The sequence below is a fragment of the Achroia grisella genome, unplaced genomic scaffold, assembly GCF_030625045.1.
Source record: "Achroia grisella isolate CSIRO2021 unplaced genomic scaffold, CSIRO_AGI_Agris_v1 utg215, whole genome shotgun sequence".
Lineage (NCBI taxonomy): Eukaryota > Metazoa > Arthropoda > Insecta > Lepidoptera > Pyralidae > Achroia > Achroia grisella.
In genome coordinates this window covers 1,259,496-1,275,903 of record NW_026712713.1, presented here as the reverse complement: position 1 = coordinate 1,275,903, position 16,408 = coordinate 1,259,496, and the positions used below count along the sequence as shown (strand labels likewise).

General features: G+C 34.2%; 1 protein-coding gene across 6 annotated transcripts in view; it reads right to left on the bottom strand.

The window, feature by feature from the left end:
- LOC131842237 (brain tumor protein) overlaps positions 1–16,408 on the bottom strand; it is a 459,207-nt gene that overhangs the window by 96,018 nt on the left and 346,781 nt on the right. Inside the window, exon 3 of one of the 6 annotated variants that reach the window (XM_059190779.1) lies at positions 7,168–7,201. The exons of the other annotated variants lie outside the window; for them this stretch is intronic. The gene's annotated coding sequence lies outside the window, so the exon portion shown is untranslated. The remainder of the gene's footprint in view (positions 1–7,167; positions 7,202–16,408) is intronic. 6 annotated transcript variants of the gene reach the window in all.

The following is a 16,408-nucleotide window of genomic DNA, read 5'->3' as shown; positions in this document are numbered from 1 at the left end:
TCGCGAGCCTGCGGTCATTGCTCCACTAGTAATTGAGGAACTAAAACCCGAACACGCGTTAATATTTTTGCTAACCGAACATCCGGAAATGCCATCTCCGATCGTAGCGAATCACGATCATTTCGGTCGTTGGGTTCGGTTGGTTAGAGCAACCGCTCGTGCACATCATTGTGCTAAAATATTTCGGTCGCTTTTGAAAAAACCTCCAAATTCAAAATTAAGAAAAAGAGTGCTGCCTCCAAGGTCTCTTTCAAAGTTTTGAAACCTCTTTCGGCCGCAGAAATCTTGGAGGCCGAGAGGCACCTATTTTTATACACTCAATTGGAATCATTTAAACACGAATTCTTGAGTCTTACCGCGGGTCTTCCCCCAACTAATCAAGGGAGGCTTAGAGGTCTTGTGTTGATGTTGGGAGAAGACGGTTTAATCCGTTTAAATGGAAGAATTCGTGCTGTATTAGATGCTCCCGCGCAGGACATTAACCCTATTGTTTTAGACGGTCGACATCCAATTGTAAAACTCCTTCTCGATCACTATCATCGGAAATTTGGTCATGGTAATATCGAGACCGTCGTTAACTTCCTGCGCGGCAAATTTTATATAATAGCTTTACGCCCAAGTGTCAGGTCTGTTGCCAAACAATGCAGTTTCTGTAGGATTAGGAAGCTTCTCCCATCTACGCCTCAATTTGGTGATCTTCCTGAAGATAGGTTATCCCATCATCAGCGCGCGTTTTCCTTCTGCGGTCTTGATTACTTCGGTCCAGTTGAAGTTGCCGTTGGGCGCAGACGAGAAAAACGCTGGGTAGCTCTATTCACATGCCTTACCATCAGAGCCGTTCATTTGGAGATCGTAGGAAGCCTTTCCGCAGATGCTGCTATCATGGCCCTAAGAAGATTTATTGCTCGTAGAGGATGTCCAGCGAGAATCATCTCAGATAACGGCACGGCTTTTGTCGGCGCAGCCAACCAACTCACAGACGTTTTCGACTTCGCAGCCAACCATAAAATAGAGTGGGTCTTCATTTGTCCAGCGGCACCATCAATGGGAGGTGCGTGGGAACGCTTAGTGCGATCAATAAAGTTTGCACTTTCCGTAACCCTGAAAGAACAAGCTCCAAGAGAGGAAGTGTTGAGTACCCTACTTCTGGAAGCGGAGGCAGTAGTCAATTCTCGCCCGCTGACACACGTACCAGTAGAGCCGGAGACACTACAGGCCCTCACACCCTTCCATTTTTTATTGGGCACACCATCAACCGAGTTGGTCCGTCCCCGCACCGATGCAGATCTTTGCCGTCGCTTAGACCACAGGAAGGTACTGCGGTTAGCGGAGCTGTTTTGGGCCAGATGGCTTCATGAATACCTACCCACGTTGATTCCACGAAAGGCCGGATCGACGCAAGCCAAATTCAAAGTGGGAGATCCAGTTCTGGTGGCGGATCCAAATCTTCCGCGAGGAACCTGGCCCAAAGGCCGTATTTCTAAGATATTCACCGGTCCTGACGGAGTGGTCAGGGTGGTGGAGATCCGGGGAAGCATGGGGATCTTGAAAAGACCAGTGCGCAAAGTGTTGCCCTTACTCCTAGAGCAGGGCACCCAAGAAAACTGCGCACAGTCGCCACTGTAGATTGGTGCTCTGCACCGGGGCGTGCCATGTTGGCGACAGACCTCTTTTTATAGATATTTCTATTTTTTTAAACCATATATTATTTTTTTTTTTTTTTATATACAATTTTTGACATATATTTTTTATTACATTGTTTTTCTACATTGTGTCATATACGCTACCACTAAATACATCTATAAGTTTGGTAAGTAATTTTATTTATATTACCCTATTTCACTGCCGTTGCCAGCCGTAATAGTCGGTATTTAAAATTAATACTCAAGGACTAGATAGTTTAATTAATTGTATTGCGTCTACAATATGTGGATCATTTTGCAACACGCACTATAGCCCAAATGAGAGGCTAAATGCGGAGGATAGAGTTCAATTACGTCACATATGTCATTTCTCGGTACCTACATATGGTTTTTCTTTCCCGTTCACAATATATTCACAAATATATATGAAATAGCATATAACTAATTAGCATAATAACGCTTACTATAACTATATAGTCACCATGAAAGTCGCGGGTAGAAGCTAGTTTAAAATTATACAGAAATAAATTAAAGATAAAATTAATTAGAAATTTATAAAGGTCCTTTATAGTTAATTACATTATTTATAATTTGAACATAATTAAAACGCCTTATCCGGATAGATGCTCCAGTGTTTTCGCTGAGATTAATCAGGCAATGTAAATTCATGAGATTTAGCATTAAAAGGGTTAAGGATAGACATTTACCGTTTATTATAATGCCACTAGGCCACTACACGGAATAACGTGTAACGTTTGGGAAATTATATAATACTTTACTATGGAATTATCTATGTTTATATCAGAAAGTAACATTATGTAAGTTAAAATAAACATTAGTTTAAATAAAATATACATTTTAACTCTAACTAAATATCAGCTGCTGGCCTCCTGACATATGAAGAAAATGGGTTTTCCTGTTATTCTGTCGATATTATTTGATTACTTTTTATATAATGATTTTGAACTAAATTTTTGTTGTTCTGTTGGATAGTTTGTTGAATAAATTAACAATTAATAATAAAGTAATTACAGATTTTTTAAACGAATTTTCTATTAAAATTATTCAGATTAGTCCCTACTACTATTTAACACGAGTATATCATGTGAAATAGCGTCGGTCAATTACAAGTAGGTAAGTAGTACAGATAAAGTAACAATTTTACAGAAACTAATACTGTTACTTTCCATATAAAAAACCCTCTATAAATACACTATTATTACGTTAATAAAAGGGGTACAATACAAACTATGCACAAACAAACAATATATATATTCCAAAATGTCTATTAAAACAATGTATGTTCCAATTAAAACTTTACTAAAGTGTATTTACATAATCCATTGAATTCCAGCTACCTATCAGACTATTTCTAACTCGCAAGCCCTTGTCATAAAATTTATTTAACAACCTTAAAACAACGGAATAAAGCCGAAAACAGCTCGTCACCGTAACTACTTAATAGCAATGTCTACTTTACGTACATACGGGCACAAAAGTGCTTATGAAGCTCTAACGAGTAGTGCACATGTGCTACGATACGGGCGCCCTCTATCTTAAACAATACCTTCATTATACATGTCATTAATGTACAACAATCAACCTTATCAGGAAAGTAATAAGTCTCAAACTTGTTCGATGTAATCCGAGAACAAAAGAGGAGTTTAACAAAGAAAATCAACAGATGGCTCTGCGATACACGGGGACATCTCGAATGAAGAGTATTCATTATGAAAATAAAGGGTCATCCCAGCATCGCGAAGTGATAATTTCGTCGGGACAGTTCTGTGGGTTTTGGGTATGACTCACAGATACAGATTAACCGAAAAGTTTCAAAGGGATAATACAGTTGGTAAAAAAGGCGCAACCTAATTTTTAAATTAGAATAAAGCATCTGCTATTGACGAGAAATTTAATTTCATCAAAGATACATGTGGATAGAGTGATATACGTGTAGAATACGTTCCATTTGGCAGTCTATTATATAAAGAAAGCAAACTTGTAAACATGTCAAAACACATTTCAAGTGTTGATGTAATAGATACCTACTGTAGATTAAGTGTCTACAATAGAATAACAATAACTATTATTGACAGTACCTATAAAATTTATCAGTTAGTGGCAATAACAGACGATGTTTATAATACAAAAAATATGTGAGAAACAATTCCATATAAATATTTATAGGGTCTGTCTGAGTCTGCTCCTATTGTATTTGTTATTACAAAAGCACGTACTGATATTATACAATAGGTATCGAGTACTCTGTGTTAATATATAAGTATATAAAAGAGTTGCAAACTACATTTGTTTCTATAACTAACAATTTACCTTGGTTTCGCACGTGTACCTTTTATGCAATTAAGCATATAATAAACCTTCCAGAAGAAATTCTTAATATGATAGTGAAGAGCGTAACACAAACCCATGCTAGTTTAGAAGAGGTAAGAGAATAAACAAATAGTCGAAAACAACAGTTTTGCTTTATACTATTAATAGATACTCAATTCTAATTGCTTGTAACGGCCGCAATTAAAAATAGATTTGAGCTTAACAGCAATCAAGGCTCTTCAGCTACACTTTCAGTTGTAATTATATACAATAATTTATGTATAGTTTTGAATCTTTTGGTACGTTTGATATCTATCAAAACGTACAAAAATAGATGATGTCCTTAATATATGTATGAATTACTGAACTCTTTATAGGTCCTATTAAAGACATTGTCTATGATATAAAAGTGGAATGTCCCCTCACCATTGAGTATGCCCGCAAAACTATTTTACCCAGTTTGCAACAATACATAAATTTTCTAACAATCACTGTATTACATTTTATGGAATCCATTTCAATAAGTATTTTATATTTCCATGTGAAAACTGGGGTCAATCTACCAGAGTTAGTGGCAAAACCAAAAAGATGGCAACACTGACTGAGCGTCTCAACGGAACCACTAAGAAAAAAAAATAAAGGTGATAGGATAAAAACGAGAGGGGTTTTATGTGAATACCCACATTAATAATTCATTCGTAATCCCTAAAGTTGGTGGTGGGTGAGAAAATGGATTTTACGAGGCAATCGGCTGTGTTTTATAAGCAACCACACTAGGAGACTCAAATGAAATTTGAACAGGAAAATAAAGTTTACTTGTAAATAATGTTCTTATATAATACTTGGCTGTGAAGCATTTTTCATTTTCTTTTATGTTTTGTATCTTGGAATCGTGGAATCTTTTGATATCGTATGTTTATATTGACGACATTCAAAAGTAGTCAAGTAGTAATCGATTTTAAAAATTCATTCACCGTTTCAAAGGTCAATATGTCATATGCTTATAATGTATACTATAAGCATACGGGCGAAGCTAAGATAAATAATTATAAAAAAATTGGTTAGCATTTCTGTATACAGCTGTACCTTAAATTGATAAGAATTTGAATTAAGGTGGTCTCACGTCTTTTTTGGCCCAATAAAAATGAATAATGGCGTAAAATTCCGTTATCATTTTAAGGGTGCCGACTTGCAAAAATTAGGTAACGAACACGAAGAATTAATTACGTGTTAAGAAGGAACAAGTAAATTATATTACTCAGCTGTTCCTGATCTTTTATCATTATTTAATAAACCGTAATTTAAGATTTTCCAATGTTTCCTATGGGAACAGGAGGTTTGAAAATATTGGGTGGTTCAGCCATATGTCGCCTGTGGTCGTCAAGTGTTAGAATTTCGAACACATTACAATTTAAGTTTAAATCTGAACGTTATTAATGTTCTAACGTCAAAGATTATAGACAAAAGAGCATACATATATTTAGGTATATATTATATCTGTATGAATTATTAATTTAGTGTATTTTGTAGGCACTATACAAATTTTTTTAGGGGTAGAAAATATTATTAGTTGCATTATGCGTGTATTATTTTTTACAATATTATTATGTTAAAAATATGCAAGATCGGTTTCTAAATAAAACTTATTTAAAAACAAATCTTAGGTATTATTTTGATGTTAGTTTTAGTACATACAAGACTTAAAAACAATAATTTATTCTTGGTCATTCAATTGAATTGAAAAAATTAAAATTCTTTCAAAGTAGGCGAATACATTGCGTTTTAGAAAGTTCTTTTAAGTTGTTAAAAACTATTCAAGTAAAAAGCAATAACATGCAAATGTTCCCAGTCTAAAGTAGCTTTAGTGGTTAAAATTAGAGCCGTCAAGCGTCTCCACTTTTTTTTCAATGTTCCAAGGGACACTCATTACTAGGGTTACTAACTGTCTCGATTTAATAAGGATGCCTCGTTTTCTAGTCCCTAAGTCACGTGTCCCTATAAAGAGAGTGGCGGTATTACAGTTGTTTTGATTTTCTATATATGTTATTTTTTATGCATATTCGTTACTGGCCACACTCACAACCCGTTCAAATGGCAAAAGCAGTTGGACGTTCCGATAGAATAGCTTATTTATTAAATTAATTAATAAGTATTTTATTAATGAGTCGGTATTTATTTCTTTTTTAGTATTTATTCAATAAAAGTAGAAATACTAATACTATTTCAATAGTGTGAAAATAATAATTAAATTATTTTTCTGAAATTCCATTTATTTCGGCCATTCCGATTTTTTGTCTATTATATCCCAAAAAATTAATTACCAAAGTTGGACACCCTACTCATTACCATGCCTCGGGGCAAAATAAACAAGGGCCAAAGAATTTTTTCATCAAAATTTGACTTACACCATCTGCCTCGGCGGTAATCTCGACGCGAGCAAATATTTGGAAGTTCTGCTCGTCTCCCAAGCGGGGACTACGTAATGTTTTTATATATTACCGTAGGTACCTACATTTACTAACGAAAATTAAGGGTAGTCATAATATTTACTTTTTTATAAACACAGCGTTAGTCATAAACCATATACTAGGACGAAAGCAACGAAACTAAACAAGTTTTTTCGGTGAAACAAAATTGAAGATACTAAACTGCTCACGTGACCCTGCGCGAAAAAAAATTTACTCAGTTACTCGTGAAAATTGTTCACTTACATTATTACTGGTTATATGGTCAGTATACATTATACTAAAAAAAATGGACAAACTGTACCTATATAGCGTAAGATATTACAACATACGACTGAAAAAAAATACTAAAAAGAATATATGAATGGATAAGGTATGCCTAAATAGCGTGTGACATACATCAGTTCATTTATTTATTGACTAATTGTTACTCGCGACAACGTCTGGTTTTAGGATAAAAGACAGCTGTCTGTCCTTATAATACAATATAAACTCAGATTTCATTAAAGACGATTCAGCCGTTTAATGTGCCTATTAATTTTAAATAATTATTGAAGACAATGTTGCCCAGTGGTAGGAAGTTTATGGGTTATTATGAACAACCAAACAGTGTTGTATCAATCCTAACCTCTTACAAGTAGATATGTGCCAATTTACGAAATAACGTTGATTATATTTGAACATGGTACCATAAGGTAAACACAGTATAAACAGATGTATTCACTCACTCATTAGCTTCAGTTCAGAGGCATGAAGATTTACCTGAAACAAAAATAATAATTTTGTATTTAGTACGTACAACATAGGGTTTAGACTGTATTGCAATCATCTATTCTAAATAAACACCACTAGGTTTTGATTACGAATGGATGTACGGTGAACGCTTAAAGATACTTATTTCACAACGCCGATGGAGTCTGGTACAGTTGGTAACAAAATTAACGGCGCGCTTCAACTAATTTGAATCTTAATTCAATGCCGCAAAGTTCATGGACAACTGTCAACTTTTTTCATGATAAATAGGTAGCAATAGAATAACTGATGTGCTGTGGGAACTTTCCATTTTGATTGAATCTCCGAATAGAATTCTGTATTCAAAATAGTAGTAACATTGTTCGAATTTTAAATCACTTTTGACAATGATTGTCATTAAGAGCGCCTATATTTTCGTCTTTTATTTACATTTATATACCGTAACGTTGTATTAGCTGACAATTTTCAATACGTAATAATTATTTCAAGAGATTCCTCACACGGTAGAAACGTTTGTAATATTAAGTTTGTATTGATCGGAAAGGTTCTATTTATATTATGTATGCATTTACAAAAAAAAATGTATTATATATAAATATATATGTATCAGTTGTCTAGTAGCCACAACACAAGCTCTGCTTAGCTTGGGGCTAATTGGTGCTGTGTAAATTATCCTGGGTTATTATTATTATTTCTATTACACCCAGTAAAGCAGATTCCAAATTGGTCAATGTCTGTAAATGCTCTTAACAAATTAAAAAAAGAATAATAATCTAATTTGGAATACACGAAAATTAAAAGTTTGTAATTATATAAATTTTTGGTTGAATTTAATTATGGAAGCCTGTTACTGTTTGAAATCCAAAGGGAACAGGAAATAACGGATTAACGACAGAAGGTACGCGATCAAACATTTATTTTCAGAGACAGTTATTTTCGTGACGACATAAACGAAGTTTTCATACAAATTTGCATCTCCAAAATTTTCCTTTACATATTCAAAAAGTCGATGAACTTTTGACTCATTGTGTCAAGTTAACGGTAACCACATGCGTCATTACACAATGTGAGAATGACAACATAATAAATGTCAAACAGTACATTACACCTACGTTCATCTACGTTCAGGAAATTATATATATATTTACACCATACCAATTTTAAAACTAAATTTCTGACCTACAGTTCGTACAATCCCATCTACAAATTTCAACAGCCAAGGAGCTTGCTTTGTAAGAAGACATGTCATACAATGTTTAAACGCAAACTGAAAAATTGGCTGTCACTTGGCATTTTTTAGTGTCCAAGAATATTTGACCAAAACAAATAATTTCATATAATTTGCATGCCTATTATGGTAAATATTGATGATCTGATGATGATATTTCATATAACATCTGGTCTATTCTACTAATATTTCGCAAATAAATTATTTCATTTCAAGTAATTTGGTAAAACGTATAAAGTAGTAAAATTACAGGATAAGAGGCATGACATCTTCCCCTCAATCATCTGGAATAGCAACGCATCAGTAGCAGGTATCATAATTATGTGTGACATGATAACATGATGTCCGTAGTGCTGTTAATGTATATAGGCGACAGCTACCACTTACCATCAGGTGGACGTGTCAGATTGTTTGTCATTCCAGTTAAATAAAAAACCTTAAGAAATTAAGATTGATTATTAAAGGTGTTATTAAAACAGATATTACGATGTATTAGGATTTAACGAAGTTTTAAGCTCGAAAAGATGAAATGTCTTCTTTACATAACATTTATTGTGCGTAATTTCATTGGGGGGTAAACGCTGCGAATAAATCGATATTGGGGAGAAACGCCACAGGCCCCATCTATTGATTGCCAATACCTCTATCAATGTAACGGAGCTATATCCTTTTTTATTGGCTCTATATACCATGAACCAAACGGCGGATGATAGACAAATCGTAAAACCATCAATTCAAGCCATTCATTTCCATTAGGGCTGCAACTGTGCCGATATCGGATTCAATAGTAAGTAATAAACGTGATAAATAACCTGACAATCATAAAAAAGTAACAAAGAATTTGACAAAAGGCGAACTATAAATCAATTTCAATAACAGAAATGTTCTCTACAAAGCTGATAATGTAGTACATATATAATAATATGAGATTTAGGTAGTCCTTGTCACCTTTAATTATGGAATATTAATTGCTCTGTAAGGGAAAAAATATGTAATTATATAGATTTCATTAAATCAAATATGGATTATAGATAATTAGTTAATAAAACACTGTCAACATTTAGAACAGGATTTAAAATACTTTAATAACGGTTTATTTTTACTGGAACCGTCTATGTAGTATAGTTTATATAAAATGTTGCACCTGCCTATGCTAATGGTATAAGCTGGGTTTGCAATAGGGAAGGAAGATAGAATCAGGATGAAGATGGATCAGTTAGCCATATCGTGGGGAATACACAAAGAATTAACTACGTTTTATTTTTCGTACTACTCTAATGCTGTAGGCCGCAGCTGGCCTTTACAGCTTCTTCACTGGACGATAGGGGGCGACTGCAGATGGCACTCCAAACTCCGCGAAAGGATTTATGGAGCCGCTGAAGGCCAACTCACGCCTGACGGATACGACTTTAGTCTGAGGGCACCGCTAGGGTTTCGAACCTTGGCTCAAGCCATGATAATTTAGATCCCCGTTTCAATTGGACGGGGGATCGATCGGAAGGCAATTACGAAGATGCATGACTCCTTTTATAGCGTCGGGAACAAACAGTCTTACGGCGATAACGATGATAAGAGATTATCACTGCCCATGAGCACCCGCAACACTAGGGGAATTCCAAATGCATTGCCGGCCTTTTAAGAAGGAATAAGCTCTTTTCTTGAAGGCTTCAATATCGTATCAGTTCGGAAATACCATACACCTGTGAAAAGGTGACTGTGTGATGGTAAACCTGATAGAGCACATTGCAATAGTGCAAAGGTGCATTCCTAACAATAAAATAACTAGTTGCCATTATTAACAGTACGCTTCTCCCTCAATGTGACATACCAAACTGATTCATCCCCTTGTAGTAGAACGTTTTATCTCTTACATTAGGGATAAGACTAAGTACATTATGGGTGCACAAGTATTATAAATTATGTCGTATAACAAGGTAGACCATTGTTCCTTGCTTCGCTTACGTAACATCTTTTATAACTTAGTTGTTTACGAACTGAGTTGGTCCTACCTTATGTAATAAGTGGCTTTGATAAGTCATATTGGAACTAGCTTTTCAACACAGATTTACTTAAGTAACATTTCCTACTCAGTTGCGTAGCGTCACACCCGGTTTTAACAGTTCGTTACAATGTAACGAAGTAGGAATGAATAGTTTTACAACAATAACTATTATAAATTAACATATTAATTCATATATTCATGTATGTTACAATTTGTACCTAATTGTAAGGGTATGAGTTAGGTATTAAAAGAGCTTAGAAAGCGATTCCTTGACCGCTTGAATTTGAATTTGACAAAATAAAAAATACCAATTAATGACTGACCTTTGATTAATCGAGCCACAGCAAGTTCGCTTTCTATACCTATTTTTGAATCCAATATACAAATATACTCAGCAAATAGTGCAGATGTCAAATTTTACTAAATTTAATTAAATCGACAGTTAATAATGCCTCTGAGAAACTCATCTGGTACGACAGACTTGAAGGCTTAAGATAAAACAACACCTTAGTTCATAGATGACAAAATTGCTGCACACTTAAATTTCAAATATTTTATTTTCAATTTAAAAGTTCAAGAGCAAGCCATAACTTTTTTAAAAATCAAAGGCTAAGACAGGCGGTGCGACGCAGTGGCGCTGGCACCCCACACGCGTCGAACACACGGCCGGCTCCAGAAATATACAACGTAAACATCGCAATATGTTCACAAGTAATGAACCGAACACTTGGCCTAAGCTATAAATAGATAAATAAACTACGCGGTACAGCTTTGTGTGCGCCGACGTTTTATTTTTTCGATTTTGAGGCAAAGGAAATCAGTTTTGTTGTTTTAGGGGCACGAGCCAGTTTACGTTACCAGTACTTAGTTTTATTGTTCTTATGATGAAAATATTTAATTTAATAATATGTTGGTTTTAATGAAGCAAACAAACTGACAGCCCACCTGATGCAAAATGGAAATCGCTGCCTATATAGCTAGCTGTGTACTAAGTACTCATGCATAAGGTTTTATAACAAATTCTTCCCTTAGTTAAAAGAATTGTAAAGAATTAATGAAAACACTTAATGTTTATTTTTTATCTCAAGACATTCATGCATTGGAAAATAAAAGTGGAACTTGTACTGTGCTGACTTCGATACTGCCAATCCTACAAAAGATAAGTAGCGATATGCATTTAGGTTATCTACCACTAAAACCATAAAACTTATGGGTTTTCCACTAACATAAAACTGCGCAATAAAAATGGCGGACAGAGAAACCTATAAAAGCTTCTAGACCACGGTTTCCTATCAAACGTCGTTTCAAATAACGTAAGTACCAGTAGGTAAATATATCCATAGCACAGCAGCATACCATCTATGGACATAAATGTCGATTTTTAAAATTCAGCTTCCAGTATGACCATTTTTTTACGACCCAATACTTGACATGTCGCATATTAACTTATAACTTGAGCAGGGATTGCATAATCGTTGTTACGTGGTTAGCTTCGATTCTTGAAGGGATCAGGTAAATATGTAACAGTTTTGTATTATAGTATTCCACATATTGCAAAGTTTATACAGTATATGCAGTTACTAAAATACTTAATTTCATACAAGTAATATGAAGAAATATATAAATAAGTATGTATACAGTTAAATTACTTATTAAAAATTTATTAATTGCGAAATAATATAGGGTTTCTAAGAAATTATTCTATTAATAACGACATAGAATAATTTTATATATTATCTATGATACAAATGTAATAATTGTTACACTTTTTAAGATTCATTAGTTTAAAAATTAGATTTAATGCATACATATTTTTAAATTAATTATTTAGATATATATGCTATATATGTAAATCTGAATTATACGCAATATATATGATTTATTAGTGAATATTTAAACAAAGTTAAAATTAAAGTAGTGTTTTTCTGCAAGATTAGTATCTTTAATAAGTATTTATATCCTCGTGGTACTACATTGAAAACCGGCAATAAGAAGTTGAGTATAGATTTTCTATATTTATTAAATAATAATTTAAATTAATTACGGTCGCATTAAATAATGTCGACGTAGCTCAAAACCTAAGGTACTAAACGTGTCTATTCATAAATAAATAATTTAGGTAGCTATAGCCAAACAGTCTATTAGGGTGGCATTGTATCTGACATTGATGTCGGTCGAATCCTCAGATTTTATCCCGGGGCATACCCAAATCACCTGTGACCTCAGTACTTAATCTTTATTATTTTCATTACGCATATTTTTTTTATAATCATACTAGCTGTGACCCGCAGTTTTGCACGAGTGGTTAGTTTTCAAAAACCTTTTCTAATGCGTTGTAAATAGGACTCGAGACCATACTTGAGTCATAAGTGTAAAGAGTATAACATGGATAAAATATAGAACAATATTAATGTTGGTAACAAGATTTTTTCCTATAAATTTAAAAATAAATGTCATAATCAAGTTGTTGCAAAAATGACGAAGAATATTGAAACTAAAAAAGATAAAAAACCGGCTAATTGCTAATTACTTCTTTTTCAAGTCATTTGTCCACAAGAAATAAAAATAATAGCAACATTTATGACTATTGAATAAAATATTTCTCATAAATTATATTTTCATATATTAAAAATTACTTCTATAAAAATCCATGAAAAAATATGAATGCATAATAATTGTTGCAGTAGATAAAGGTCTTTCCTTTATCTACTGCAACAATTATTATGCGGCTAGATATATTCCGAGGCGAAAAACCTTGAAGCCATTGCTCCTTTTAAAAAAAGAACCCAGCCCACGAACCTTTGTTGTCGTGGTCAGTGCCTTGTGCAAAACAAAAATAAAACAAAACAAACGGGACAGAACAGGTCTCGCCTGTTGCAACCAGTCAGACGAGTCCCAACCACTTTTCCGATGCTACCTTACAACCAATTTACCATTCCAGAAATCTCCTTTGGCTCTTACCAGTTTTAAAATAAGAGCCATTTTTCATCGGCCACGAGGTAACTAAGCAGACATAAGGTAGCTATAAAAGTTGGGCTATGATTTAGAAGCGTTTCGATTTCTTTAGGAATTCGGGCGAACGGTTACATGTCAAAATAGACTAGACTTGTTTCTCGGAAAGGTATAATGCATGTAGAGTTAAAGGATTTATTATACACTGTTCATGTATATTAATAAGTGTAACCGTGAGATTTATAATAGGTATGACTCTTATAGTGAATATAACAGTTTATAACAAAGATAATTGTTCTCAATTATATAATTTCGATGGCAAACAAGCTGACTTTTAATCTTCGCTTATATACACCTATAGCACTCCGGATATCACGTTATCACGTGACACCAGTGATACCTCTCATGCATTGCCATTCTATAGAACTAATTCGTTACGCTGTAATTTTTCACTAATTGCACCATACAAACTTGCAAAGCAAGCTGCTTGACGGTTGGTATAAGATAGACAGATGACTTTATACAGTCATAGTTTTTCTCCTCTGGTAAACAGTAAAGTAATTCTATCTATATTTTCCGTATACCGATACTATAAAAAAACAGTTCCACAACTCTTTTCTAGCCACAAAATATTGTAAAAGGCAAATTAGAGAACAAAGAAAAGTACAACGTGAGAAAAGTAACTAAAATCTGAACCTAAAATAGACAATACCTAGAATTTTACCACAATGGTGTGACAGTCAGTAAAAGTTATAGTAGTAATTTTAAGCAGTAAATAGTTAAAACTATTTGACATCAGTACCTAATATAAAAGGATCCAAAGGAACTATTCGAGCACAATTATTGTCTAAAAACTTATTCTCAACGAAATTTATAATCAGAGCTGCCAACATTGGCCTTTGATTATTAATTTACAACTTAAAATTAACAGCATTTTCCCGCATTATTCGGTATTATTTTGGGATTGGTCTCAATTGAATCAAGGCCGCACACAGCCAGTTACTGAGTTTCTTGATTTACGAAAACAAAGCAAGTTACGTCGATACAAACCTAATAATAGATGTCAATATTAAATTCACTTCACAGAGAACGAAATATGACCATAAATGCGTGTATTCGAAAAGAAGTAATAAGTGCATGGGACGAGAAAAACTTACACCTATAAATAACAAGACATCAACCCACAGTGCAGTAACCAGACATTCTTTCAAGGCCAACAAAACGACCAGAAAACATATGGCTTAAAAAAGAAACCAGTGACTGTCAACCAGCATACCGAGACCCTACCCAGCGAGCCGACATCCTTCACTTCGATTCTTGAAATAAGAGCATTAAGGGTCAGGACAGGCCTTTTTAAACTGGTAGCCTGTTATGACCAGCGTATAAAGAACCTTCACATTCTTTCCGATTTGGTTTATTTAACCCCGAGAGACGAGCGAGTGAGGATGCATGAGAGGTCCGTTTAAAATGGTGGTACAGTCACCCCATAAAGGTCCTTTGTGGTCACTGACCACCGATGGGAATAGTGGCTCGCCTGTGCATGTATTCGTGACGTCAAAGTTGTACTCGATTTATAGTTATGTACAAGAATTCCTGGGATAACTACAAAAAAAATTAACCAGTGAAGCATAATACTTTAACGTGATATTATTATTTAATTTAAATAAAGGACATTTACACATACTTATACTTATACACAAATTGTTATGAACAGCACACTAAGTGCGATAGTCAGAAATTAGACGCATTTTTAAAATGAGATGAAAAAACTATTTACTGTTAGAGGTACACATAAACATTAGTATTCATGAGTACATACGTCTGTTTGTATTGAATTGGGTGTTTTTCTATATATGTATATTTACAAAAAAATATTTGAGTATTTCTAGCATTATTATTAGTGTACATGTTAAAGAAACTGTATCATTTCATCTATAGAATTTATTTATTTTAGCAATGTAAAGATGACACATTTGTCCTTCAGACATATGTTTACATCTCCACTTGGATTGATTCACTTTATTAATATCACAGGAATACGTGACAACGGGAGCACAGACTAACAAATTCATAAGTCTACTTCGCAACACAGAGCGATGACTAATTAATAAAGGAAAAGATGTAACATAATCTGTAATGTCAGAAAGAATTTAGACAGGAAAAACGAGTCATGAGTTCATGACCTCATGAATATTCATTTGTAAATATTATACCAAGTAGCGAGCGACTAATACAAGTATGGATATGGATACTATATTTAGACTATTTTAGAGATTAAATTTAGATATATGTACACACCAAATTACTTTAAACAAAGTCGTACGTAGGTACCTACCCGCACAGTGATAGACTACAAAGGAAATAGGTGATACAAAGGCTTTTTTTTATAATTGATGATATAGGAATGGTGGTCCCGAATGCGGTAACCATTTACGCGGGCAGGGCACCAGTAGAGGATGATAAAATGAAGATGAACTCAGGTCAGTTAGCCCATTGTGGTCAAAACACCAGGAACTTATCACGATGGATGGTTTTGGTGGAGGTCAATCTGATGAGTGATGACCGTTTGCTAGCAATGTACCATCATTGTTAGCAATCGGTCATTAGTCCACACTACTCGTCTATCCCATGCCTCCTGTTATCAAAAGTTTGTATCACGTTCGTATCATTTCAGCCGCCTAGTAGCTTACTTTGTAAGCTATTTCGATTTGAGGAGACGTGACAGTGAAATTACAGGATCAGAGGCAGATTTCTTAGTCTGGATGGCAAGGCAATAGTGGTATATTCGTAGTACTCTAAAAATATTTATTTTTTAATTTCGTTACACATTTGTAAAGGCAAACAAGCTAGTGACCCACCTGATAGTAAGTGGTAACCTCTGGTCTATATACATGAACAAACTTGTTCTATGTAGGCGAGATTACATTTACCCCTTTGTATAGTACGCGTGATATGCTATAATACGCTAACAAAATCCCAGACTTGCGTAACGATTAATAATTCATTTCCATCACACTCACGTACAATTTCAACT